The 25,716-nt window shown below is 42.8% G+C and overlaps 2 long non-coding RNA genes and 1 other non-coding gene across 3 annotated transcripts in view; 1 reads left to right on the top strand and 2 right to left on the bottom strand.

Moving 5' to 3' along the window:
* Positions 1 to 801: 801 nt before the first annotated feature.
* Positions 802 to 1,968, bottom strand: LOC123455132. The gene is made up of 3 exons (XR_006633692.1): positions 1,899 to 1,968; positions 1,730 to 1,813; positions 802 to 846 (listed from the first exon to the last, which is right to left on the bottom strand). It is a non-coding gene; the product is annotated as an uncharacterized LOC123455132 (long non-coding RNA).
* Positions 1,969 to 2,140: 172 nt separating this feature from the next.
* The window catches only part of LOC123455131, a 34,407-nt gene continuing 10,831 nt past the window's right edge, over positions 2,141 to 25,716 (bottom strand). Inside the window, exons 2-3 of the long non-coding RNA XR_006633691.1 lie at positions 21,631 to 21,801; positions 2,141 to 2,184 (exon numbers count right to left, since the gene is read on the bottom strand). This is a non-coding gene — a long non-coding RNA (uncharacterized LOC123455131). The remainder of the gene's footprint in view (positions 2,185 to 21,630; positions 21,802 to 25,716) is intronic.
* On the top strand, positions 3,994 to 4,098 carry LOC123455153. Its single transcript, XR_006633712.1, has one exon. It is a non-coding gene; the product is annotated as a U6 spliceosomal RNA (small nuclear RNA).

The following is a 25,716-nucleotide window of genomic DNA, read 5'->3' as shown; positions in this document are numbered from 1 at the left end:
ATGGAAAATAAAAATAAACATATAAAATGCAGTTCAACAACGTATAGAAAATTTACAGTTGAAAGAACAGGCTGGGAAGAGGACTCAGCACGTAAGAGTACTTTTTGCTCAAGCATGAGGACCTGAGTTCAATTCTTAGTACCCATGTAAAAAGCAAGGTAGGGCTGGAGGGATGGCTTAGCGGTTAAGATGTTTGCCTGAAAAGCCAAAGGACCTTGGTTCGATTCCCCAGGACCCATGTTAGTCACTTAGCCAGATGGACAAGGGGGCGCATGCATCTGGAGTTCATTTGCAGTGGCTACAGGCCCTGGCATGCCCATTCACACACACACTCTCTCTGTTAAATAAATAAATATAAATAAAATACTTAAAAAATTAAAATAAAATAAAAAGCAAGGTAAGGCCACACATGTCTGTAACCCTAATGTTGAGGGGTGCAGAAACAGATGGATCACTGGGCCTTGTAGATCAGCAAGCCTAACTGACAAATGGTGAGCTCCAGGTTCAGTAAGAGGCTTTGTCTCAAGAAAGTGAGGCAGAAGAGCAACAGAGGAGGACACACATTGTCCTCTTCTGGCCTCTGTGTGTGTGTGCATTCACACACACAAATGCATATAACACATACACACACCACATACTACACACATACATATCCAAATAAAAATAAGCAACAAGGCCTGGAGAGATTGCTTAGTGGTTAAAGTACTTACCTGGAAAGCCTAAGGACCCAGGTTCGATTCCCCAGTACCACATAAAGCCAGAGGCACATGGTGGCGCATGTGTCTGGAGTTCGTTTGCAGTGGATAGAGGCCATGGCATGCCTATTCTCTCTCTCTCTCTCTCTTCCTAATAAATAAATAAATAATAAATGATTTTTAGGTCTGGACTGATGGCTTAGAGGTTAAGAGACCCTACCTCAAAAATAAATAAATAATAAATAAATAAATAAATAAATAAAAGCTGGGTGTGGTGGTGCTTGCCTTTAATCCCAGCACTCAGGAAGCAGAGGTAGGAGGATCACTGTGAATTTAAGGACACCCTGGAACTACATAGTGAATTCTAGGTCAGCCTGGGCTAGAGCAAGACCCTACCATGAAAAATGACAAAAGTAAAAAGATGAAAGAGAAAAGATGGGCTGGAGAGATGGCTTAGCGGTTAAGGCGCTTGCCTGTGAAGCCTGATGACCCATGTCTGACACTTCAGATCCCACATTGGCCAAACACACAAAGGTGAGGCAAGCACAAGGTCGCATATGCCCACTAGGTGGCGCAAGCACTTGGCATCCAATAGTAGTAGCGGAGGCCCTGGTGCACCAATTCGCTCTCTCCCTCTGCCTCTTTCTCTCTTGCTCTCTCTAGAAAAACAAAAAAGGCAGTCTGTTGGGCTTGCCTCAGAAAAAAAAAAAATAAGAAAGAAAGAAAGAAAGAAAAGAAAAAAATTTTAAATGAGCAAGAAAATTAAAACAGGGCTGGAGAGATGGCTTAGCGGTTAAGCGCTTGCCTGTGAAGCCTAAAGACCCCGGTTCGAGGCTCGGTTCCCCAGGTCCCACGTTAGCCAGATGCACAAGGGGGCGCACGCGTCTGGAGTTCGTTTGCAGAGGCTGGAAACCCTGGCGCCCCCATTCTCTCTCTCTCCCTCTATCTGTCTTTCTCTCTATGTCTGCCGCTCTCAAATTAAAAAAAAAAAAAATGATGATTAAAACAACAGAGAGGTGGCATTACACACTTACCAAACTGGCCAACGTCCAAAGCATGAATCTGGAACGTTGACCATGACAGGGAGCAACAGGAACTCTGGTTCACTGCGGGAAGAGCTGCAGAACGGTACAACCCATTAGGGAAACGTTTGACCATAACATTCCTCTCACACGATCTAATAATGCTATCTTTGATACTTACTCAAATGGACCAAAAACATATCTACACAAAACAGAGGTGCTTATTGTCACTTTCTTCTTGTCAAAAACTGTAAACAAGCCGGGCGTGGTGGTGCACGCCTTTAATCCCAGCACTTGGGAGGCAGAGGTAGAAGGATCGCTGAGAGTTCGAGGCCACCCTGAGACTACATAGTGAATTCCAGGTCAGCCTGAGCCAAAGTGAGACCCTAACTCGAAAAACCAAAAAAAAAAAAAAAACAAACAAAAAACTGGAAACAGCCAAGTGATTTTCAGTAAGTGAATGGAAGCTGCAGAACATCCAGAGAACAGACATTACTCAGTGATTAAAGGAAATGACATGAATAAAACAAAGTTAAGAGAATATATATTGCTCTAATCACAAATTATGTATGTATGGGGTGGGTGTATGTTAATCAAAGTCCTCTCAAAAACAGGTAGTTAGGTGGCAGACACAAACCTATAATCCCAGTAATCAGAAAGCTGAGGCAGGAGGACCATGAGTTCAAGACCAGCCTGGGCTTTGAAGCAATACTGTGAGAAAAAAAAAAAAAAAACAGAAAAGAAGCAAAGAGGGAAAAAAGAAAGAAGAGAGGGAAGGAGAATGAAAGGGAAGGAGGGATCGAGGGAAGAAAGAAGAAAAGAAAGTTGAAAAGGACTGGATAGGTTAGATGTGTGAGAACTTGGAAAAGGAGCTCAGAATGCCATGGAAACTACCAGACTTCCCTTGCTGTCTGTCTGAGGGACTGGGAGAAGATTCATAGTTTGTAAGGCAAAGCCATTGAAGAGTCCTCGATCTAATATTGCCAGAGGAGCCTGCCCTCCAGGAGCAGGCTTCCTCAGGATGACATTGTGGGCAGGGGCTGCTGGGAGCAGCCTGCGGGAAGCTTGACCCAGTGTCAGTGGAGAATTTTGGAGTTCGTAGCCACCTTTGCCCTTTGCAGTCTTTGAATTTGGGGAGTCATAATCATAATCCCTACCCTCACCTTCTCTTCTCTGTCCTCTGTCCTCTTTCCACTAAATCCTTTCTCCACTTCCAACCCTCCTACCCCTGCCCCCGGAGTCCCTCTTTTACTTTTTTTTTTTAATTTATTTTTTAGTTTTCTGAGGTAGGGTCTCCTTGTAGCTCAGGCTGACCTGGCATTCACTGTGTAGTCTCATGTGGCCTCGAACTCACGGCAATCCTCCTACCTCTGCCTCCCGAGTGCTGGGATTAAAGGCGTGCGCCACCACACCCAATTACCCCTCTTCTACATTTATGTCTTCCTGCCCTTCTTCCCAATATTGTGCAGGTAAAGAGGGCCAGGGTGAGGCCATGAATATAATGACCACTTTATGTTCACAAATCAGGGTATCAAGTACTTCATTGCATCCTTTGTCTCTGGTACTCTTTCCACATCGCCTTTTCTTTTATTTTCTTTTTATTTATTTGAGAGAGAGAGAGAGAGGCAGATAGAAGAGAGCATGGGAGCACCAGGGCCCTCAGCCCTGCAAACAAACTCAGATGCATGGGCCACCTTGTGCATCTGGCTTATGTGAGTCCTGGGGAATTGAACCTGGGTCCCCTGGCTTTTCAGGCAAGTGTCTTAACTGCTAAGCCATCTCTTCAGCCTTCCACCCTATCTTGTGCTGAGCTTTGGTGGGTGTGACAGAGATGTCTCCTTTAGTGTTGAACACTCAGCAGTTACTTATTCCCTGGGCAGCCAGGTTGTGTTGGCTCAAGCGTGTAATCCCAGTATTTGAGAGGTGGAGGCAGGAGGATCCGGATCAGTTCAAGGTCATCCTCAGCTATCAAGTGAGTTTGAGGCCAGCCTGGACTACATGTGACCCTAACTCAAAAAAATACAATAGGGGCTGGAGAGATGGCTTAGTGGTTAAGGTGTATGCCCTCAAAGCCTAAGGACCCAGGTTTGATTCTCCAGGTCCTACGTAAGCCAGATGCACAAGGTGGTACATGCATCTGGAGTTTGTTTGCAGTACCTGGAGGCCCTGACACACTGATTCTCACTCTCTCTCTCTCTCTCTCTCTTACTCTCTCTCTGTCTCAAACAAATAAAATAGGTAAATAAAATGTTAAAAAAATTTAAATACAATAAACTGTACTCACTTTGGCAGCACATATGCTAAAATTGGAACAATACAGAGAAGTTTAGCACGGCCCCTGTGCAAGGATGACATAAATTCATGAAGCATTCCATATTTTAAAAAGTACAATAAATAACTTGAGCTAGAGGGATGGCTTAGTGGTTAAGGCATTTGCCTGCAAAAGCCAAAGGACCCAGGTTCAATTCCCCAGGACCCAAGTAAGCCAGATGCATAAGGTGGCGCATGCATCTGGAGTTCGTTTGCAGTGGCTGGAGGCCCTGGTATGCCCATTCTCTCTCTCTCTCCCTCTGTGTCGCTTTCTTTCCCTCTGACTCTCTCAAATAAATAAATAAATCAAAATTTAAAATACAATAAATATAATATCAACAAAAAGCAATTTTCAGGGTATGTTTTTTCAGGGCAGTTCTTCATAAAGCTTCTGTCAATGTCAAATACATCATCTGATGTTCAAGTGCTGAAACACCAAAATCTAGAAATTAATCTGAATAATGTAAAATGTCAACATCCTCTGTGCTATACAAATTTAAATATAACATATTATAGTCATTTTACCAATCTCACATACTTCAAAAATGTATGCTTTATTGCAGACTTTAAAACTGCATCCACTAAAGAGCTGATTACACAGAGAAGCTGTATCTGTAAATAGGCTTATCTACAACTGAGCGGTAGTGAAACCTGGATATGTATTCTGAGAACTTGAAGACTTGAGAAGTATTTGGGGGAGTGATATATTTTAAAAAGAGCAAAGGATTTTTAGCTTTCAAATTTAGTTTCTAAAAGATTTTTTTAAAAAGCCATATATGTTCATGAAAATGTTCTGTATATTTAAAATACCATTGAGAATACTGTGGGTGGACTTGATCATGTTAATGAAAATGGAAAACAGAGCAGTAAATAGAATGAATAAAGGACTTTAAAAAAAATTTGCTGAGAGCTGAGGATTTAGCTCCGTGACAGAGGACTTGCCGACCAAGTGCAAAGGCCTTGGGTTTGGTCCCAGCACCAGAATAAAAAAGTGCTGAAGGGCTAGGGGATGGCTTAACGGTTAAAGCAAAGCCAAAGGACCCAGGTTCGATTTCCCAGGACCCATGTTAGCCAGATGCACAAGGTGGCCCATGCATCTGCAGTTTGTTTGTGGTGACTGGAGACCCTGGCATACCCATTCTCTCTCTCCCTCTGTCTCTCTCTCTCTCAACCTCCTTAGCCACCAAATGAATAAAGACATAAAAATTAAAAAAAAAAAAATTTAAATGCTGAAGCTGGCTGTGGTGGTGCACACTCCTTGAATCACAGCACTCGGGAGACAGAGACAGGCAAATCAGTGTGAGTTCGTAGCCAGTCTGGGACTTCTGAATGAGTGCCAAGTCAGCCTGGGCTAGAGACCCTACCTTGAAAAACAAAAGCAAAAACAAAAACAAAAAGAAATTGCCGAAATACTGACTGTATCCCTTTCTAAAATAAATGAGAAATTTGGAGGAACTATAAATTAAAAGTATTCACTTTTCCACTTAACACTAAATTATTATGGTCATCAATCCTATTTGTACACACAGAAAGGGATCACTAGCATTACTTAGTGTTTTGCAACATATTAGATTGCCTATCAATTATCTTATTTCATTCCTACAACAGCCCACAAATGCAGACATTATACTCTTCATATTCCAGAGGGGCAATCTGAGACTCAGAAAGGAGGCTCCCATTTTCATTCTTATGTATTTTAAAAATACTTTGTCTATTTATTTGCAAGGAGGTTGGGGGAGAGAATGGGTATGCCAGGGCCTCTAGCCACTGCAAACAAACGCCAGATACATGTGCCACTTTGTGCATCTGGCTTTACATGGGTACTGAGGAATTGAACCCAGGTCATTAGGCATTGCAAGCAAATGCCTTAACCACTAAGCCATCTCTCCAGCCCCCTCTTCAATCTTTAGCCTTTCTGCCAAACCTCACCAAAGGCAATGTTCTCTCTTTAGCTGTAAGGGCTAGCTTTCTGATTTGTGGCTGTGATTTTGAAAGCCCTGTGCCAAGGAACTAGCAGCCACAAGTAGGTAGTGAGGGGATACTATTACTTTAAAATTTTTTTAATTGATTTATTTATTTGAGAGAGTGAGAGAGGAGAGGAGGCAGAGAGAGAGAGAGAGAGAGAGAGAGAATGGGCATGCTAGGGTCTCCAGCCAGTGCAAATGAACTCCAGACACATGCGCCACCGTGTGCATCTGGTTTATGTGGCTCTTGGGGAATCAAACCGAGGTCCTTTCACGTTACAGGCAAATGCCTTAACTACTAAGCCATCTCTCCAGCCCGGGAATGCTATTTCTTCCACCAACTACACAGCCAGCTATGTTGGCTTATGCTGCCTTGTTAGGACTAAAAACAACCTGACAAAATTCTCCACTATCCTGAGCTCCAGGAATAGATTATCAAGTCGATCTTGGCTCCTTCAGGAATTTGGGTTGGCATTCAGGGAGCGGGTGGGCGTGCTCTGGCAAGGGGGGGAGTGTTCATGGGTAACGGTGAATGATGTTTGCTTCCACTGAAGTTTGCTGGGAAAACAGTGATTTTTGCGGAAGTATACAAGGAAACGGGCTGGTGGTGGTAGGATATAAGGGAAAAATACAACAGAGTGTCATGTACGATTTTCAACTTCATTCAATATGCCAGTTCCAGTAACTTACACAGAATGCTTCCTAAAACCTTTCTGTTTTGGTAATGTGAGATTGCTTGTATTTGGAGACTGTGTGCTTTAGTCACTACACAGTTCTCAATTTGTTCTAAGTCCAAGAGTTCTGTTTTTAGAAACATGTAAACTACTGGATTTTCTGACTAAATTAGATTAAGATATGTGACTGGGGAATGTAAAATGGACCACTTCCAGGTCATGAATCTGGACAGCTTACATTGAAGGACATTTGGAAAAGAAGTAGTAGCATGGATAAACAGAGGAATGACGCAATTACAAATGGGTACTCTAACAGAAGAAAGAGTGACCCTGCATGTGCATGCACTCAACAGGGCTTCGAAACATAAGAAATGGAAATGGGGGGCTGGAGAGATGGCTCAGTGGTTAAGATACTTGCCTGCAAAGTCCAAGGACCCATGTTTGATTCCGTAATACTCACTAAGCCAGATGCACACGACGGCACAGGCAGCTGGAGTTCATTTGAAATGGCTAGAGGCCCTGACACGCCCCTTCTCTCTCTCTGTCCTCCAAACAACTACATACATACATACAAAACAAATGAAAACAGATAAAAGATAAAAAAAAAAAAACAGATAAAATCCACGTAGGAATAGGGATGTAGTTCAGTTGTAGAGTGCTTGCTGGGAACGCATGAAGTCCTGGGCTTTGTTTGTTTGTTTGTTTGTTTTATGAGGTAGGGTCTCGCTCTAGCCTAGTGTGCTCTAGCCACACCCGGTTGTTCTTATTTTTTAAAAATACTTTATTTGCCAGGCGCGGTGGCACATGCCTTTAATCCCAGCACTCAGGAGGAAGAGGTAGGAGGATCATGTTGAGTTTTGAGTTCAAGGCCGCCCTGAGACTACATAGTGATTCCAGGTCAGCCTAGGCTAGAGTGAGACCCTACCTCAAAAAGCCAATATATATATATATATATATATATATATATGTATATGTATATGTATATGTATATGTATATGTATATGTGTATATATATATATATATGTATATATATATATATATGTTTTATTTAGGGCTGAAGAGATGGCTTAGCAGTTAAGGCATATGCCTGCAAAGCCTCAGGACCCAGGTTCAATTTTCCAGATCCCACGTAAGCCAGATGTACATGGTGGCGAATGCATCTGGAGTTCTTTTGCAGTGGCTGGAGGCCCTGGTGCACCCTTTCTCATTCTCTCTAACTCTCTCCCTCCCTCTCTCTGTCTCAAATTAAATAAATAAATAAATACATAAAATTTAAAAATAAAAAATAGATAAAATGTTTAAAACTATTTTAGTGTGTGTGTGTGTGTGTGTGTGTGTGTGTGTGTGTGTGTGTGTGTGTGTGGTGTGTGTAGTGAGAGCATGTGTCTACAGATGTGGACACCCCATGTGTACAGCGTGGAGAAACAGGGCATCAGTGTCTTCCTGTATTGTTCTTCCACCTCATTTCCCTGAGACCAAGCCTCTCAGTGGAGCTGCAGCTTGCTGCTTTTCCTTCTATTCATCATCCCCCAGCCCCACATCAGACAGGCTGATGACCACGAGGCCGCAATGGTTCTCCTGTCTCCAGCCTTCTCAGCACCGGGGGTACAGCTGTCCCCCGCTGTGGCGGAGTTTTTATGACAGTGCTGGCCTGCTTTCATCACCACATCATTGTAGTATGTTTCGTTTTATTATTTTTTAAGCTTTTTATTGACAACCCCCATAAATATAGACAATATGCCATGATCACAACCCCTCCTGCTCCCCGTCCTTTCCCATGTTCTGTGGTATAGTTTAAAGTCAGAGAGGGACAGAAAGCCTCTTGCTGTGTTGCTTTTGTTCGCCGTGGTTTTGGCGATTGAGGACGTGTTAATGGTTCCGTGAACGTTTTAGGTAGCTTTAGCTTTGTACTGTTTTAATTTTTTTAGCTCAGTGAAGAATGCCATTGACATTCTATTTCTTACTTGTTCACTATATAATTTCATCCCTTTGCTGAGAAATTTGTCTTTCATTTTATTTTATGTGCTTTTTTAAATTTTTTTTCATTTATTTATTTGAGAGAAAAAGAGAGAAGGAGAAAGAGGCAGATAGAGAATGGGCACATCAGGGCCTCCAGCCACTGAAAATGAACTCCAGATACATGTGGCCTCCTTGTGCATCTGGTTTATGTGGGTTCTAGGGAGTTGAATCTGGGTCTTTTGGCTTTGCAGGCAAGCACCTTAACCATAAAGCCATCTCTCCAGCCTGATTTTTTTTTTTTTTTAACCTCATGCAGCTTAGCTAAAACACCTGCTTTGAAGGCTTTGATCTGTTTAACAAACATCATTTTAGGTTAGTATCCGTGTACCTGTGGCAGTTACCTTCTTGCTACTGGGGAAAAGCCCCTGACCAAAAGCAGCATATGTAAGGAAAAGGTCTGTTTTGATTGAGTCTTGAGGGGGAGTTTCATCATGGCATGGCAGAGCAGAGACTTGACTTGGTATCACATCTTGCCATATCAGCTGGGAGGTTGCAACAAGAATGAGTTGGCTAGTGAATACCCAGTAGTGTTGAGCTAACAAACTTTAATGTCTGCCCCCAAGTAGCACACACCCCAGCAAAGCTCTGCCAGTTGGGAATTGAGTGTGAGACTTAATCATCAACACATGAGGCCATGGGAGACACTTCACATTCCACCCTTGGCCCTCATAGACTTGTGACCATTTTGATGACGGAAAATACATTCAGGCCACCTTTAAAAGTCGCCATAGCCTTTACCAACCCCACACCATTCAAAAGTCCATCATCTAAATTTTCCACTGAGACTCAAGGTAGTCTCTTCACTGTAAGCGTGCAAAATCAGAACACAGATAAATACTTCCAACGTATAATGGCACAGAGTTGACATTCTCATTGCAAAAAAAAAAAAAAAAAAAAGAGGGAAAGAGAGAGAAAGAAGGCACAGTAAGGAAAGACTGGACCAATGCCACACAGAAAACCAGCAGGGCAAGCAATATCCACCGGCTCCATGTCTGGCATCTGGAACCCACCAAAAAAAATCTCTAGGCTACAAATTCCACCCTCCAGTCTGGGGTACTGGCTTTCTGGGCACATCCATCTGATCCAGAGCAAGAAGCTTTCCTTGGCCCTGGCACACCCATTCTCTCTCTCTATCTGCCTTCCTCTGTTGCTCTCAAATAAATAAATAAAAATAAACAAAAAAATTTTTTTTAAAAAAAGCAGCTTTCCTTGGTGGCTGTTCCATAGTTCTGGCATTTGTAAAATCCTAGATCTCCACTACAACCAATGGTTCATAGGGCAGCTCAGTGCTGTGGCCTCATAGGGCTTCCACATAGGGAATACAACCCTGTTTTCCTACTGTCCACAGTGGTATACCATCACCCTATTTATTGCATGTGTCACACTCCCAAGTTCAGTACCAGGTGGGCCACCAAATACATAAATTCAGGGGGATAAATCCAATTCTGAGGGACAGAACCGGAAACTCCTTCATCATTCTTCCTGATGCCCCCTCCTTCAGGGCTTCTCCTACTATCCTAGTGCAGAGCAGCGGGCCCGTCCTCAATGATGGTAACCTCCCCAAGGAGGCTGCAGCTTCCTGTGCCATTTCCTCAACCAAACCCACCAGCCCATTAGTTTTAAATTCAACTTTACTTAAGCGCTCAGCACATGGACAGAACACAGCCAGAATACCATATGAATTGCCTCTTTTTACATTTTTTTATTTGTTTGTTTATTTTTACTTATTTATTTGAGAACGACAGAGAGAAGGAGGGAGAGAGAGAGAGAGAGAAAGAATGGGTGCACCAGGGCCTCCAGCCACTGCAAATGAACTCCAGACATGTGAGCCCCCTTGTGCATCTGGCTAACGTGGGTCCTGGGGAATTGAGCCTCGAACCGGGGTCCTTAGGCTTCACAGGCAAGCACTTAACCACTAAGCCCTCTCTCCAGCCCTGAACTGCCTCTTGATCAGTTCTGACAAAGTCCTTTTCTTTCCCCTCTGAAACCTCATAAACCAAATCATCACAGTCTACAGTTTTCTTTGCATTTAGGTCTTTCAAACACTCAGGATGGTCCATCCTGGGACCATTCTTACAGCAACGCAAGGCGTGTCTAGCCCAAAGTTCCAAATCCTCTCATTTTCCTACTGCAAATCAGTTCCAAAAGACTAAAACCCAAATGGCCAGGCTTATTTCAGCAACAGTCCCACTTCTTGGTACCAATTTTCTGTAGCTGTCACCTTCTCATTGCTGGACAAAATGCCCAACCAGAAGCAGCCTACGGAGAGAATGGGTTTATTTTGGCTTATAGTCTCAGAAGTTTTATCACGGCATGGCAGAGGAGAGGCTGGCCATCACATCTTGCCACAGAGCTGGGAGGTAGTATCAACAGTGGATTGTATAGTGAACTCCCAGTAGGGCTGGATTAATAAACCCCAGTGCCTGCCCTCAGTGACATAACTTTTCTAAAATAAAGGCTCCAATTCCCAAAGGCTCCACACCTGGGGACGGAGCAGGAAACTTCATCACAAACACATGAGACTTTGGAGGACATTTTATATTCAAACCATCACAGCATCTATTATCTTTTCCTGTGAGAACTGGGCACATTTCCCTGGTTCTTTGTTTATAAAGACATTTGGATTTGTTTAAGACTTTTAATTTTGTTGTTGTTGTTTTGAGGTAGGGTCTCACTCTAGCCAGGCTGATCTGGAATTCACTCTGTGGTCTCAGGGTGGCCTTGAACTCATGGCAATCATCCCACCTCTGCCTTCTGAGTGCTGGGATTAAAGGTGTACACCACTATGCCGGGTTTGTTTAGGACTTTTTTTTTTGTTCATTTTTTAAAAATTTATTTATTTGAGAGTAAGAGAGAGAGAAAGAGGCAGATAGAGAGAGAGAGAGAGAGAGAGAGAGAGAGAGAGAGAATGGGTGCACCAGGGCTTCCAGCCACTGCAAAGAAACTCCAGACGCGTGCGCCCCCTTGTGCATCTGGCTAACGTGGGTCCTGGGGAATTGAGCCTTGAACCAGGGTCCTTAGGCTTCATAGGCAAGCGCTCCAGCCCTGTTTAAGACTTTTTAAAAACATTTTTTTATGTGTGTGTGTGTGTGAGAAAGAGAGAGAGAGAATTGGCACACCAGGGCCTCCAGCCACCACAGTCAAACTCCAGATGCATGTGCCACCTTGTGCACACGTGCAACCTTGCACTTATATCACTTTGTACATCTGGCTTACTTGGGACCTGGGGAGTTGAACATGGTCCTCAGGCTTCGCAGGTAAGTGCCTTAACCACTGATCAATCTCTCCATCCCTTGTTAAAGACTTTTAATATAATAAGTAGTATGAATGAGTCCTATAAAAAAATAACCTAATAGTCATGACTGTTGTAATTAATTTTGTTATGCTACCAGGCAACCAACCAAGTTAGCTTTATACTGTTTAAAAAATTAAATTTAATTTAAAAAGTTTAAAAATCAATATAAAAAAATTGCTGTCTACAGACAGTGTTTTCCAATCTCATTTCAGTTCTCAACCAGTCACCTTTTCTACTTTAGATCTGCTCAACATATACAGCTGCAGGACGGTAGTCAACAACTTGGGTGGTCTTTTGATTGCCGTAAGTAGAGGAACTGGTGCGAGGTTTGATGGTCATAACTGGGTGTGATTGGCATTGAGTGGGTAGCGGTCAGGAATGTTGCTAAACATCTTCATTGTACAGGACAGAACAATGAATGATCTGGTCCAAAATATCAGCGGTGTGGAGACTGAGAACCTTCCACTCAGTTCCCAAAGCTTGCACTATTTTTAGTCCTGTCCCAAGCTAACCAACTCCAGGGAAATTCAGGACTTGAGGGGTCTTCTAACACATTTTTTTGTTTGCTTGTTTTGGTTTTGGTTTTCTGAGGTAGGGTTTCACTCTAGCCCAGGCTGACCTGGAATTCACTATGTAATCTAAGGCTGGCCTTGAACTCACGGTGATCCTCCTACCTCTGTCTCCCACAATGCTGAGATTAAAGGCGTGTGCCGCCATGCCTGGCAAGACTTTTTTTTTTTTTCTTTTCTTTTTTTCTTACACATTTCTAAGGCATTCCCTTCCCCAGCTCACTTCTCTCCAGGATGCCTTTGACACTCTGTCCCACAGAGCTCCCTGTTCCCAATTCTATGCAGAAAGATGCAGTTTCTGCTAAGACTTCTCTAGCTCCCTGTTTCACCAGCACTGAGATGTTCTGCAGATGACAATCCCCCGCCCCACCTTGGGGAAAAGCCACAAGAGAAAAGAGGGGAAAAAAAATGGAAAGCTCATTCTCATGTGTCGCTTCTTTAAATTTTGACACCACACCACACTTTGCCTGTTTTGTTCATTTTTTTCTCTTAAGTTCTGAGGTAGTTTTTAAAATATCTATTTTGTCCTGAGTTTTTATGGGTAATCAGCATGAGAGAAGACCAAGTAAATGTACTCCATCTTGATCCAAACTTGGGGGTAACTTTTTAATGTTTAATGTAAGGAACAAATGTTTAAGATATTTGAAAAGATTTGTAAACTTAAGATTATGAAGTCTTGCAAAACACAAAGTCCAGTGGAACTATCTCAGTAGTTGCCCGGGGAAGGAAGAGGATGAGAGAGCTAAGTATAAACAAGACTAATCAAGTATATCCTTAAAATAAATAACTGTAGCCAAAACTCCATCATTCCAGTTATGTTGAGATATCTTTACAATTTTTTTATGGGCTGGAGAGATGGCTTAGCAGTTAAGGCTCTTGCCTGAAAAGCCAAAGGACCCAGGTTCGATTCCCCAGGACCCACGTAAGCCAGATGCATAAGGTGACACCTGCATCTGGAGTTTGTTTGCAGTGGCTCGAGGCCCTGGCGTGCCCATTCTCTTTCTCTCTGCCTCTTTTTCTCCCTTGCAAGTAAAAAATTAATAAAACTTTATTAATTAGGAACTTTGTTGTATGGACGAATCGTGTATGGCCCCCTTCTCTCACACTATCCTGTTATACCCCACCCTCCCCATCCCCATTCCACCGAGGACCCTGCTCAGTGGGGTTACTGATGTCCGCCATGGGGACATGGGTGATGATGATACAGCAGTCAGTCACTGTGGAGGGGGACATGCCTCTGGATACACCTTCCCACCCTGAGGCTCTTACAATCTTTCTGACTTCTCTTCCACAATGTTCCGAGCCTTGATGGGTATAAGGTTACTGTAGTGTTACCCTTTCAGCGGCTTCTGGATTTCTGCTTTGATAGGTTTTGAGTATTCTTAGTGTCTATCGCTGTCTCCCTGTTGTAGGTTGTCAGGCTGGCCATGAGAGTAGCACTCAGGTTTCACTCGCCATTCCCTTTGTGGTTCTTGACATCTTCTCTCTTTTTTATTTTAATTTTTTTTCTTTTTTTTTTTTTTTTGAGGTAGAGACTTGCTCTAGTTCAGGCTGACCTGGAATTCATAATGTAGTCTCAGGGTGGACTCAAACTCATGATTCTCCTACCTCTGCTTCCCAAGTGCTAAAACTTATTTTTTTAACTTAAAAAATATTTTATTTCTGTTTGTTTATTTATTTGGCAGAAAAAGAGGGAGAGAGAGAGAAAGAAAATGGGCATGCCAGGGCCTCCAACCACTGCAAACAAACTCCAGATGTGTGTGCCCTCTTGTGCATCTGGCTAACATGGGTCCTGGGGAATTGCACCTGGGTCTTTTGGCTTTGCAAGCAAACACCTCAACTGCTAAGCCATCCCTCCAGCCCCTTGACATCTTTTCTAATACACTTTTTTTCCTGGGTAGCTTTGCACAAATATCCTTCAATCATATCTATAGTAATGATTTAGAAATCATGCTACCCAAAGCTCTAGGCATTCCATGGAGCACTTTCAGGGCCAAAGTTGTGGGGTGTGGGTGGACTTGTTGGTACTAGCCCCTGCTTCAATTAGAGCAGCCTGTTTTTATTTCGCTCACATTGGACTGTCATAATAACTAGATTTTATATTGTTAAACAAAAGCACCAAAAAGCTGCTAGTTTAAAGAATCTGGATCGATCAGCAGTAATCACAGCTAGCAGTGCTTTCTGATTGGTCTCCTTGGGTGCTTGTAAAACAGCTGCCATAATGGATAGGAACAGTAAGCACTTTTCGGGGGGACTGCCCGGGGCATTAGTGGTTCAGGGTAGTAAAGGTATTTCTGTCCTTCCTGCAGTTCAGGCGCCTGTGTGAACACTGGAAGACACTCCATGGGCTTTAGGGGATTTCACTCCTCATCCACATACTCCCTCAGTGCTGAAGAAAGGAGCTTCGTGTGATGATCACGTTACCTTTTGCTTTTGCTCATGGTAGGGTCTCACTCTAACCCAGGCTGGCCTCGAACTCATGGTGATCCTCCTAACTCTGCCTCTCAAGTTCTGGGATTAAAGGCATGTGCCACTGTGCGCGGCTGAAGAATATTTGTCTTTTTGATTTATTTTATTTAATTAAATATATATATTATATTTAAAAATATATATGTTTTTGAGGTAGGGTCTCAGGTAGCTCTGGCTGACCTGCAATTCACTATGTAGTCTCAGGGTGGCCTTGAACTCATGGCGATCCTCCTACCTCAGCCTTCCAAGTGCTGGGATTAAAGGTGTACACCACCACGCCTGGCTTACAAATATTTATTTATTTATTTGAGAGAGAAAGAGGTAGAGAGTGAAAGAGAATGGGTGCTCCAGGGCCTCCAGCCACTGTAAACGAACTCCAGATACAGGCGCACTCATGTGCATCTGGCTTACGTGGGTCCTGCAGAATTGAACCAGGATCCTTTGGCTTTACAGGCCTTACTCGCTAAGCCATCCCTCCAGCCCTATTTGTCCTTTTTAATTGTAGGGTGTTGAGAATGGCAAGCACAAACACAAAGAAATTGTTTTAACAGTTGCCTCTAAGTATCAAGCCAGTGAGGAAAACATCATCCTAGGTTATACAATGAAAGTTAAACAATTTTGAACCATATTTTTATTTTTTAAAATGAATTTACTTGGTGGGTGTATGTACATGTGTGCATGTATCTTGACAAGAGTATGTGAAAGTCCGAGGACAGCTTCTGGGTCAGGCCTCATCTTCTCCTTCATTTGAGGCTGAGTCTCTTGTTCACTGTTTCATTTGCAAGCTTCTAGAGAAATTCTGCCCCTGCCTCCCTTCTGGCTGTATGCACGCTGGAATTACAGAAGCCTACCACAGCTTTCATGTGATTTGATGTATTTTCACGTGGAGTCTGGGGATATGAACTGAGGTGCTCAAAGTTAAGTCAAGCACTTTCTCCACTAACCCTTCTCCTCAGACCCTGGGCCATGTTTTAAAGGATGGCAGGTGAATAAAAACAATCTAGTAATTAGGTGTGGTAGTTTGAATCAGATGGTCCCCATGAACTCATGTGTTCTCATGCTTGCTCCCCAGCTGGTGGCAACTTGGGAGGCGGAACCTTGCTGGAGGAGGTGTGTTGCTGGGGGTGGACCTTCAGGTTTACTAGCCCCTAGCTTCCCAGTGTGTTAGCTCAGCTCATTCTCCTGCTGCTGTTTTCCCAGTGCAATGACATGTCCAGTCTGTGCTCATGCCATGCTGTGCCCTGCCGTCCTACAGCTTCCCCCAGGGCTGTGAGCCAAAATAAGTTCTTTCATCCACTGCATTTGCTTGGGTGCTTGATCCCAGCAATGAGAGGTTGAGCGGCTCCTGCAATGAATCTGAACATGTGGCTGATTCTTAGTTTTGTTTGTTTGTTTGTAATGTGTTTGTGAGAGGAATGTGGAAGGATTTGGTACTTTGGGCTGGAGAGGTCTTGCAGTGTTGCAAAGCAGAGCTTGATGGGCTACTCTGGTTAGTGTTTGAAAATGCTAAATGCAGAATGATGGATTTGTGAAAGCTTGGCTTGTGAAGTTTCGAAAGGAAGGAAAAAACTGTTTAGAACTGGAGTACTGATGGGAAGACTGGCCATGTTCTGCCCATGTCCTGAGAATTTGAGTTTAAAAGTAATGGACTTAGCCTGGTGTGGCGGCGCACGCCTTTAATCCCAGCACTCGGGAGGCAGAGGTAGGAGGACTGCCGTGAGTTTGAGGCCACCCTGAGACTACAGAGTGAATTCCAGGTCAGCCTGGTCTAGAGTGAGACCCTACCTCGAAAAAACAAACAAACAAACAAAACAAAAATGGACTGGTGTGCTTTGCAGGAGAAATGTAACAGAAAGATATGAGAGGGTTATAGTTTATCATAGGATTTGATGTTTGCCGTTTTTTTAGATCTTGCATTGGTTCAATCTTTCCTTATTAAGGCCAATGCCATCATTTCCAGCGTAAATGTTTACTCTGTGCCATTATGTTAATTTTGGTTTCACAGCTCACAGTTAAGAGACCTTGGACTATGGAGATGTTTGAACAGTGTTGGGACTGATTAAAAACAAGTTGGACTGAATGCACTGCACTGTACATCTGTAGTAGTCGGAGACAGATGTCCCCCATAAGCTCATGTGTCTGGTGTGTGGGAGGTGGAGCCTTGCTGGAGGAGGTGTGATGCTGGGGTGGATCTTAAGGTTTATCTACCTAGGTTGCCAGCATTAGTTGGCTCATTTTCTTGTTGCTGTTTTCTACCTGTTGTAACAGAGGTAACATCCAGCCTCTGCTCATGCCCTGCTGTGCCCTGGCATCATGAAGCTTCCCTTCAAGACTATAATCCAAAATAAACCCTTTTCCTCCCACCAGCTGCTTTTGGTTGGGTGTTTTATTCCAACAACGGGAATGTAACCACAACATTATACCACTCTTTCAACAAATATCACTTTTTTTTTTTTTTTCTTCAAGGTAGGGTTTCACTCTGGTCCAGGCTGTCCTGGAATTAGCTATGTAGTCTCAGGGTGACCTTAAACTCACGGTGATCCTCCAACCTCTGCCTCCCAAGTGCTAGGATTAAAGGCATGTGCCACCATGCCCAGCTAAATATCACTTATATTTAAAATAACAAATATATTTATAAAGGAAGGAAAAATTCACAGTAATCCCTGAAATAAAAGGTATAAATCAAGCATAGAAGAGATTCATGGAAATCTTTTTACTGAATGTTCAATAGTGCCAAATCAGGAAACAGAAGTGAAATCTGATGCATGCGTCATCTTTTGAATCTAGAAAACAAGTAGAATTGTGTCATACCTCCCCTCAATTCCCCTTCTGAGAGGCCATAGTTTAGGAATCCAGAACTTCATTAGTGAAGAACTAGGCAGTTCCTATGTAAAAGCAGAATTCTAAGTGGTCTTTGTACTTTGTTGTCATGGGAAATCCCTTTAATCAATTTGATGTGTGTGTGTGTGTGTGTGTGTGTGTTGTTTGTTTGTTTATTAGAGATAGAGAGAAAATGGGCACACCAGGGCTTCTAGGCACTGCAACCAAACTCCAGGTGCATGTGCCACCCTGTGCATCTGGTGTACATGGGTTCTGAGGAATCGGATCAGGATCCTCAGGCTTTGCAGGCAAGTGCCTTAACCACTAAGCAATCTTTCCAGCCCCAATTCAGTTTCTAAACTTCCCCATGCTTCATAAGGCTGGGATTAGGAGAATGGAGCTGTTGGATCCAGGTGAGGTGAAAGCAGAGGGAACTCAAGGAAAACTAGGAAGAGAGAGCGTCCACCCATTACCCATGGCCAGTGAAGGGCGAAGACTGTTGCATTTCCCAAGTTACACATCCTCTTTGTCACATAGAATCAGGAAACAGTTCTCTTGAACTTCAAAAATGTTATACAACTTTAACAACTGTTCAGTAATAAGATCTAGAATGAAGCCTGACTACATCAAGTCATAGGCTACTGTGGAAGAAGCTTCCATCAGGGTCATAACTAAATAGTGAAGAGATTAATTACAGAATGGATCTGTATAGCCATAAAGCACAGCAGAACTGCACCTTAGCTGTTGTTGGTTTTTGTTTTGTTTTTTTTTTTTTTTGGTTTTTTGAGGTAGGGTCTCACTCTAGCCCAGGCTGACCTGGAAGTCACTATGGAGTCTCAGGGTGGCCTTGAACTCACGGTGCTCCTCCTACCTCTGCCTCCCAAGTGCTGGGATTAAAGGTGTGTGCTGCCATGCCTGGCTAGTTATTTTTTTAAAAAATATTTTATTTATTTACTGGGGGCAGGGGTGGGGGCAAATAGAATAGGTGAGCCAGGGCCTTTAGCCACTGCAAACCAACTCCAGACTCATGCGCCACCTTGTGCATCTGGCTTACGTGGGTCCTGGGGAATCAAACCTAGGTCCTTAGGCTTTGCAGGCAAGTGCCTTAACCACAAGCCATCTCCCTAGTCCCTTATTTATTTTTAAGCTCTGGGCCAAGTATTTTTCTTCCAACTCAAAATTAAGATAATAATGGGAAAAGTGAGACCTATGTGAAAAAAAAATCTGGAATAAGTCTTCATCTAATTTTGATTTTTCTACACAAGAAAGACTTTTAAAAATATTTTATTTTTTATTCATTAGAAAGAGAAGGCAGATTGAGAGAGAGAGAGAGAGAATGGGTGTGCCAGGTCTTCCAGCCACTGCAAACAAACTCCAGACACATGCACCACCTTGTGGATCTATGGCTTATGTGGGGAATCAAACCTGGGTCCTTTGGCTTTGCAGGCAAAAACCTTAACTGCTAAGCCATCTCTTCAACTCAAAAAGATGTTTTAGAAAAATATTTTTAGCCGGGCGTGGTGGCGCACGCCTTTAATCCCAGCACTTGGGAGGCAGAGGTAGGAGGATCGCCATGAGTTCAAGGCCACCCTGAGACTACAGAGTTAATTCCAGGTCAGCCTGGACCAGAGTGAGACCTTACCTCAAAAAAAAACCAAAAAAAGAAAAATATTTTTATTCTTTTGCATGTGTGGTGTGCATGTTCATATGCATGTGGGCACACATGTGTGTATGGATGCTGCAGGTTGACATCAATTATCTTCCTCTATTACTCTCCATATTATTTTGAGGCTCAACCTCTCATTGAACCCAGAGCTCATTGATTTGGCTAGACAAGCAAGGTCCACATTCTTGCACAGTAAGCACTTTAACCACCAGCCATCTCCCCAACCCCTGGTTTTATTTATTTATATTTATTTTATTTATGAGAGGAAGAGAGAGAGAGAGAGGGAGGGTGGGAGAGAGAGAAGGAGAGAGGGAGAGAATTGGCGTGCCAGGGCCTCCAGTCACTGTAATTGAACTCTAGACGTGTGCACCATCTTCTATACATGCAAGACCTTGAGCAGAAGCAAAAGGAATATAAAACTGGGCATGGTGGCACACGCCTTTAATCCCAGCAGTCGAGAAGCAGAGGGAGGAGGATTGCCGAGAGTTCGAGGCCACCCTGAGACTACATAGTGAATTCCAGGTCAGACTGGGCTAGAGTGAGACCCTGCCTCAAAAAAAAAAAAAAAAATATATATATATATATATATATATATGTATGTATATATATACATATACATATATATATAAAATATATATATAGGCTCAAGATTTGTAGCTAAACATAAAAACAAAATTTGTTAACAACTTTTCTTTGCAGTGCTAAGTATCAAACATGGGGCATTCAGTATGAAAAGAAGCACTCTAATACTGAGCTATATCGTTAACCAAGGAGAACCTTTACAAATACAATGAACAAAATGCTATAACCTAAGTATTCAATTAAGTGAAGAGTTAAGCATAAATAAAGTATGCCAGGACACCAATGAGACTGTCAAAAGAAGGGAAAAACCAGAAGGGGTGGACGTCTTTAATATATCTATGTGAAAAAAGCAAAAGAGGGCTGAAGAGATGGCTTATCAGTTAAGGCACTTGCCTATGAAGCCAAAGGGCCCAGGTTCAATTCCCCAGAACCCATGTAAGCCAGATGCACAAGGAGGCACGCATCTCGAGTTCGTTTGCAGTGGCTAGAGGCCCTGGCGCACCCATTCTCCCTTTGTCTCCTCTGTATCTCTCTGTCTGCTTGAAAATAACATTAAAAAACAATTTTATTTATTTATTTATTTATTTTTTTGGTTTTTTGAGGTAGGGTCTCACACTAATACAGGCTGACCTGGAATTCATTCTGTCATCTCAGGGTGGCTTGAACTCACAGCAATCCTCCTACCTCTGCCTCCTGAGTGCTGGGATTAAAGGCGTGTGCCACCATGCCCGGCTGAAAAACAATTTTAAAAAAGCAAAAGAAGGGCTGGAGAGTTAGGCTTAGCAGTTAAGCAGTTAAGGCACTTGACTGCGAAGCCTAAGGACCCAGGTTCAATTCCCCAGTCCCCACATAAGCCAGGGGCACAAGGTGGCACATGCTTCTGGAGTTCATTTGCAGTAGCTGGAAGCCCTGGCGTGCCTATTCTCCCTCTCTCTATCTGCCTCTTTCTCAAACAATATGTAACTAACTAAAAATTAAAAGCAAAATAAAAGCATGCACATAATATATTAGCATTTAGGTAAAAGAAGGCAGGAAGATATAATTGTCATCAGTTAGGAATCTGTAAATGCTCTAGGAGACGTCAGATGGTGATGACGGTTCTGTGGTGGGAGGAAGTATTTGGATGGCAGAAGGGCAGGACAGGGTCTCCCTGAACACTCTCTTATATGTTTGGGTTTTACGTTTGGTGAATCTATTATCCATATTCTTCAAAAAAGTTAAGAACAGGGGCTGGAGAGGTGGCTCAGATGTTAACTGTGTTTGTTTGCAAAGCCTGATGGCCTAGGTTCGATTCCCCAGTACCCTTAAATCCAGGTTCACAAAATGGTGCATGCATTTGGAGTTTGTTTACAGTGGCAGGAGCCCCTGGCATGTCCATTCATTCTCTCTCCTTGCAAATAACGAAATTTTTAAAAAAATTCCAAATCAAAAAATGCAACTCCACCCTCCCAAAAAAGAGAAGAATTAAAATAAACTCAGGAGAGATTTAGGCACAAGATTATGCATTACCGTACTGTTAGTAATAGCAAAAAGACTGGAACTCACTTAAATGTTCATCAGCGGGGGACAGGTTACATCAACTTTGGTGCGCGCTTACAATGATGACTCTGCAGCTGTTAAACAGAATAGGTGTGGTGGTGCACCCCTATCCACCCAGCTACTCAGGAGGCTACGGTGGGAGGCTCTTGAGTGCAATGTAGACAGCCTTCAAATACACTGTTAAGACAGAAAAGTCATCGTTGAGAAAAGTGCATATAGTCAATTCAGGTGTGATTGTGAGTCTAAAAAAAGATAAGAAAATGAGCTGTGAGCGGTGGCTCATGCCTTTAACCCCAGCACTCAGGAGACAGAAGGAGGAGGATCGCCGTGAGTTCGAGGCCACCCTGAGACTACACAGTAAATTCCAAGTCAGCCTGGGCTAGAGTGAGACCCTACCTAGAAAAACCAAAATAAATAAATAAAAATATTTTAAGAAAGATAAGAAAAGGAACAGCTGTTATCTTTATTAAAGAAACAAAGTTGGCCAGGTGTAGTGGTACATGCCTTTAATCTCAGCACTTGGAAGGCTGAGGTAGGAGGATCACAGAGAGTTAGAGGCCAACCTGGGGCTATAGAGTGCATTCTGGGCCAACCTGTGATAGAGTGAGGCTCTGCCTGCAAACAAACCAAAAGAAAAATAAATAAATAAACAAACTGCCTTGTGAACAGAAATGGGAGGAGTACTAACTTCTTGTCACACCCTCTTCATTTTGCACATGTGTGAACGTGTGTGTATGTGTGCTAATGTGCATGTCCAGTGTGCATGCATGCAGAGGCCAAAGGATGTCAGGTGTCTTCTGTTACTTTTCCGCCTTACTTCCTGGAGAGAGTCTCGCTGGTGCTCTTTTGGCAAAACTGGCTAACCAGTGAGCTCGGCGCTAATCTCGTCTCTGCACCTCACAACTGGTGTTGCAGGGGTGTGTGTGGCCACGCCCAGCTTTTTAAGTGGATGGTGAAGCTTGAACAACCTCTCAGGAGTGGTCTAACACCCTGAGCCATATCCCTAGCCCCCAAATGTATCATTTGACATATGTATTATGTGCATAGGTGCAGTCACTCCTCATAGCTGGTCCAAACATCCAACCAGAAGCAGCTTATGACAGGGTAGGGCTTATTTCAAGCTTACAAACTCCAAGGGACACCATCAGTGGTGGAAGAAGCTGACTCCCCTTCATAGCTTCAAGCAGAGAGACACCAGGAGCATCCAGCACCCCAAAACTGCCAGAGTTCCAATTGCTCTCCACATACTTTAGGGCTAGACTCAAGATCTGCCCCTTGTGACACACCTCCTGTAGCAGGTATCTGCCTGCTAGGGGCTCAATTTTAATAAAACACCAGAGTCTATGGGGCCGTACATTCAATCTACCACAGTCAAACTATCACATACATGTCTTTGTGTTAACTTTGAATAATAAGGGTGCAAAATTTATGAAGTATGGATCTGAATAGATACTTTTGAACCTTTGATAGTATTGTATTTACTGAGTTGTACTATTGGAAAGCAAAGAAATTTAATTTATGGATGTAGGGAAAAGAATAGCATCCCACAAGAAATTAAGACTAAAAGAAAATAAATTAAAATAAAACTATGTAGGCCTAAATTGACTGTCTTTGGTTCATCAGAGCTTCTGAACTATTTTCAGTCCCTTGAGATTCTCAACTTGTTTTCTGACCTTGGTTACGTTACCTTAAGTTGGTTTCTGTGTCCTGTAACAAGCCTCTAAAATCAGGGCAACAAATTTATAAATACAAATATGAAAACCATAAGTTGTTAGAAAATAGAATTCAACTGTACATTAGAATGAATGTATATATCCATGTAATATTCAGAGATCTAAAGGTTACATATGTTATGAACTTTGAATGATATATATGCCCATCATTAACTTCAGTAATACAAAAGCTCTATAATAATATCAACAAACATGGAGCATGATAAAATATTAAACACATTCCTTAAAAAGTTTCAAAACAGATTGGATGTTTTTAGATAAGACTCATAGTTTTAACTACAGGGAGAATTTTATATCAATTCTCTTTGCAATCTGATTACTTCCAGGGCAGTTTCTATTTCGTACACTAATATGTATCTTTCACATTTCCTTAATACTTGCTAATGTCAGTTTTTTTCCCCTCAAAAAGTTAACACTAGGCTTAGAGGCAAGCAACAATAAACAAAATTTTACAACATTGTTTTGTATTTTTATGGTTGGCTTCTGTATGGTGGAAAATAACTCCATTTTTCCATCTTCTCTAATGGTGTAGTTTCCTTTTTAACAGAATTTAAAAGAAAGAAAAATAACACAACTGAAGAATGTAAAACCTCTGCCTCCCAAATGCTGGGTAAAGGCATGTACCACCACACTTGGCAATTTTTAAAATTTATCATTTATTTGAAAGGAGAGTGAAAGAGTGAGAGAGAGAGAGAGAATGGCATCTGGCTTTACATGGATACTGGGAAAGCGCCTCTAACTACTGAGCCATCGCTCCAGCTCCCAACATTATTTTTAAAATTATTTTTATTTATTTATTTGAGAGTGAGAGAGAGAGAGAATGGGCAGACCAGTGGGCAGCCTCTAGCCACTGCAAACAAACTCCAGATGCTTGTGCCACTTTGAGCATCTGGCTTTTGTAGGTCCTGGGGAAGTGTACCTGTGTCTGTTAGCTTTTCCGGAAAGCACTTTAACCACTAAGCCATCTTTCTAGCCCCAATAGTATCATTTTACATAAATAATCACAACAGAGTCAAAACCAGTTAATATGACAACAAAATTCATAGAATATTCAGAAATAATCTCAGTGAGAAATAAGGGTGGTCAACTAATAAAAATTTTTGAAATTTTGTTAAGAAATATTTTTAAAATTTTAAAAGAAAATCACCAACTGCTGGTTGAGAAGATGGAATACCACAAATATTCTTTTTTTTTTTGAGGTGGGGTCTTACTCTAGTCCAGGCTGACCTGGAGTTCACTATGTAGCCTCAGGGTGGCCTCGAGCTCATGGCAATCCTCCTACCTTTGCCTCCTGAGTGTTGGGATTAAAGGCGTGCACCACCACGCCTGGCTGTTTTAAAGGTTTAAAAAGAAATGTATCAAAGGAGGAACGGTTTTGGTTAATGATGGATCACATATATGATTGTGGCCCCATAAGATTACTGTGCATGGGCCTGGAGATGTAGCTCAGTGGCAGAGCACATACTCAACAGGTATGAATGAAGCCCTGAGTTCAATCCCTAGCACACCCTCCCTCAGCAATTTGAGAAGCTGCAATGAGATTCTTCCTTATTTAATATGTCAAGGTACATTCTTGGCTGGAGAGATGGCTCAGTGAGGAAAAGCACGACAACCTGAGTTTGAATCTGCAGAACTCACATAAAGCAACCTGCCTGTGGTGAAGTGGGTTTGGAGGCAAACAAGAGACCCTGCCTCAGACAGGGTGGAAAGTGAGGAAAGACATCTTGGGTTGTCCTTTGACCTCCATACATGACTGTGGCACACACGTGCCCACACCCACACATATGCATACACAAAGAATTTTTTTTAAATTTTTATTTATTTATTTATTTGAGAGCGACAGACACAGAGAGAGAGAAAGACAGGTAGAGGGAGAGAGAGAGAATGGGCGCGCCAGGGCTTCCAGCCTCTGCAAACGAACTCCAGACGCGTGCGCCCCCTTATGCATCTGGCTAACGTGGGACCTGGGGAACCAAGCCTCGAACCGGGGTCCTTAGGCTTCACAGGCAAGCGCTTAACCGCTAAGCCATCTCTCCAGCCCTAAACAAAGAATTTTGTTGTTGTTGTTGTTTCGTTTTGTTTTTCGAGGTAGGGTCTCACTGTAGCCCAGGCTGACCTGGAATTCACTATGTAGTCTCAGGGTGGCCTCGAACTCACAGTGATCCTCCTACTTCTGCCTTCCGAGTGCTGGGATTAAAGGCGTACGCCACCAGGTCTGACCTCACAAAGAGTTTTTAAAAGATACATTCAAGGGGCTGGAGATATGGCTTAGCGGTTAAGCGCTTGCCTGTGAAGCCTAAGGACCACGGTTCGAGGCTCAACTCCCCAAGACCCACGTTAGCCAGATGCATAAGGGGGC

The sequence above is a fragment of the Jaculus jaculus genome, chromosome 15 (genome assembly GCF_020740685.1).
Source record: "Jaculus jaculus isolate mJacJac1 chromosome 15, mJacJac1.mat.Y.cur, whole genome shotgun sequence".
NCBI lineage: Eukaryota > Metazoa > Chordata > Mammalia > Rodentia > Dipodidae > Jaculus > Jaculus jaculus.
This window is presented reverse-complemented; position numbering and strand designations above follow the sequence as displayed.